The sequence below is a fragment of the Cicer arietinum genome, chromosome 5 (assembly GCF_000331145.2).
Source record: "Cicer arietinum cultivar CDC Frontier isolate Library 1 chromosome 5, Cicar.CDCFrontier_v2.0, whole genome shotgun sequence".
In the NCBI taxonomy this organism is placed as follows: domain Eukaryota; kingdom Viridiplantae; phylum Streptophyta; class Magnoliopsida; order Fabales; family Fabaceae; genus Cicer; species Cicer arietinum.
The window spans coordinates 38202282-38206088 of NC_021164.2; positions in this window are offsets into that span (position 1 = coordinate 38202282).

Below are 3807 nucleotides of genomic sequence, written 5' to 3' on the forward strand. Positions count from 1 at the left end.
TAGGGAAAGTTGCATATAACTTGTACGATCTTGTACTATTTAGGCTACTTGATGTGAATTTCAAAATTGATAGTTGTCCTTTTCCACAGCTTAAAATCTTCTTCAAAGAATATTCTTGTTCAAGACAAATGCAAACATTAATGGGTGTAACCTCATAAAGAACAAATATTTGTTATTGATGTTTTGTTGATAGTAAAGAAATAGAAGAATTATCAATTGCATGGTTACTGGAAGTATGCAGATAGTTTAAGACATAACAAGGATATGCCTTATCGACTATCTGACATGATTTGCTTAAACAATTCTGACTTAATTAGTGATAATTTTCTATGTGTGAAACACATAAAATATATTTTCAACTAATAAACAAGTGAATATATTTACTAGTGAAATAGCTAGTTATAACTTAGAAGAAAAGTTATGTTGAACCAAGCCCCGTGAAACTCTTCTCTATAGATATTTGTTAACATTAATTAGGGGAAACCCATCCTCCGAATAAGAAGATAAATCACAAATGGAATATTAGAACAAATGGCTCTAGTCCAAACCACTTATGAGTAGTCATCTAGAAGTGATGAGTAGAAGAATTGAAACTGATAAAGCGTCCCAAAGAGAAATCAAGTAATCAATCTTCTAATGAGAAGACAATGAACATGATATTCCTCTAGTCTACGTTTGTCTAACTCTAAATATCAAAAAATATCACAAAAGCTCAAGTAGCCTTTGCTGCAATGGTCTACAAATATCAAATGTAAATAGACAGTAGACTATGCCTATCCCCAATGAATCTGTTTCTCAACGGATACATTTTAAAAGCTATAAATAGGAGCTTCTTTGATCTGAAGAAAATGATGACTATGTCTGACTTGTGATAATGTTATCTAGGTGAGAATGAGAGAGAAGAATGGTCTAATATAGAGAAAGATATGTTCATATTTGATAGAAAATTTCAAGAAAACAATTAAACATGAGTATGAAATGTAATACCCTCTCTTTTGAGAGTAATTAGATTTCTCTTTAAATCAATCAAATAGATAAAAAAAAATTCGTTATGAATGAATTGTTTTACTTCAATTGATATAATATTTTAATTTTGTAAATAATCTCTCAATGTGAGTTGGAATCATAGAAATGATTTTGTATCAAATTAGATACAAACACAAACCTTTGTAAACGGCCCGATAGTGACAATATCTTTTAAATTTATTTTAATAGGGTGGTGAGAGGTTGAGAGTGAATTGACATGGAAAGAGTTTAAATAATACTCAATCTAGAGAGACTTGGATACTACTTGGTTCCTCGCGTAATATAGATGTTTTGCTAAGATTACTAAGAGCATCTCCAATGGTAGCAAAATAAGTTCGTTAGCTAGCGTGTAGTTACGTAAAATTCAGTTTTTGGTGAGTTCACTGTTGGAGTTGTGCCAACCTTTCATTACGGTTCTCTCAAAAAAGAACTTACTTTCATAATTTAATAATAATAAAATTATAACCATTATATTTTTTTTATTAATTTATTAATAATAATAAATTTATTACCGTTCGTGGGCTCTATTTAATGAACTCATGTTGAGTCACCGTTGTAAAAAATGAATGAGTTGCTTCAAGATGATGTGACACAGTTGACCTTGTTTAATGAACTCATATTGAGTTCATAATTGGAGATGCTTTAAGAAAACTATAGGTTTTTCTAATACTAGCATGAAGAGGCGGTTACTACATTACTTAAACCTAAAGAGGTACTATATAAACTCAAGTCAAGAGATAGACTATGTTAGTATTCCTGAGGAATCTATAGAGTATACCTCCATCAAATTTTTGTTTTAACTAAAAGATAAACTTTTGATAAAAAAATCTATTTTAAAAATATGCTTAGAAAATCCACAAGACCGACCAAACAACCGGCTTATTAAGGAGATTTTTGTTTGCAAATCCACATCATTTTAATATCATATTTCAAACTTCATTACCTATTCAAAACTTTCCCCAAAATATCGTCATTATCCCAAGTAGATGGCAGTAATGGAACTTGAGATAGATACACTTTCTCATTCATTCAATCAACAGTTTCTTGCTCTAAAATTGAGTTCTCAAATGTTCTTTGAATGCTTTGAATACATATCAATCATAAAGGAGTCGTGATTTTGACTCTTACATTTAAGCAAGGATTAAGCCACCAATTACTCTATTCTTTATCCCAAAATCCTAACAACGAGCTTATAACCCAGAAAATTTGAACTTGTTATTTCAACTTGCAGGCTAAAGAATGATGCAATTGGCTTCCTCAATTACCCAATCTAAATAGAACTGATTATATATAAAGCATGGTTCGTTCCTCCAACCTATCAATTATTGTTATCATTATATTTTTTTCTAACATATATAGTATGAAAATATAAACAACACAATCATTAATTTAAAATTTTACCCCAATAACCTATATAGATTAAGGTACTAACCAACATCATCTCGTAAGCACGACATTTTCACTGCCGCAAGAGTATTGGCATATACATAGTCACCAAGTAATTACAATTCATGACATATAGGACGGTAATTGCAGCAAAATAGGGTCACTCACATATTTACATACTAATACAGAAGGCCAGAATGGTAAATAATAGGATTATCAGTATAACTTTTATCACATATTACATATAACATTCGAAAGATCATATAAACCTCAAAATCTACCTCTAGAATCATTTCAAGTGGTTATTATTTTTTAATTATTCTTCTCCATTCTTTGAACAACCCATTAAGTATTGAAAAATTCTCTCATTAATAATTTTATAGAAATTAATTTAATTCTAACATAATAAGAATAATATTTGTATTCCTTAATTAATAATTTGAACTATACACTTAACTATCTATATTACATATCTATAGAAAATCCTTTCGGTTCTAGGAAAGCCATAAGCATACACTCTTGAGGCGAATAAACCATTTAAACAAGAACCACACTCTAATACCATTTGGACGGCTATATGTTTTCACGTAACCTAAAGAGAGTGAATAAATTATTTGATATGCAAGCGAAAAGTGTTGTTTAGAAAACGTTTACAAAAAATTTCAATACACTATTGGATTCAATTCAGCAAATGTCACTTCAACTCGTAACCATGACAACGTTCCCTTCAACTCTTTGATTATGATGAATTTGACTAAGAAGTCTCCCTTAATCTAGTCAAAATTTTCCACTTTGCATGCTGCTACAAATAGATTCCAGTCATGGTGGAACACATATTTTTCTTCTTACCAACTAGAATTGTCAGCATGGTATGATAGGATTCTTGTTGGTTTTGTGGTTGAATCCATAGATTCTCACCCCGAAGGTAAACTTTCATCTCAACAATTCCAGTACTCTTGAAGTTTTACTCTTACAATTTTTATTCCTAAAAAATGTGTTTGTCACATTTTTTCAGAAATATGCTCATAGGTAACGGTCCAAAAAATGCTCTTAAAGGGTGAAAACATCCAAATTTGAGAATGGGTATTGGTGGACCCACATCACATATAAAGGTGAAACATTGTATGGCAATCTTGAAATATGGAGAATTAAAAAAAGTATCCAAATAGTATTTGTATTAGAACTGAAATGGACGATAGAGAAAAAGTATCAAGAAAATGCAGATTATATTGGTTAATTGATCATACTCAAAAATATTGTCCAAATGTTACGAACAACTCTAATCAATCTATGTAATTTTAATAAAATTTGTGTTGTTGTTTTTTATGAATGAATTATGTTATATATATATATATATATATATATATATATATATATATATATATATATATTTGT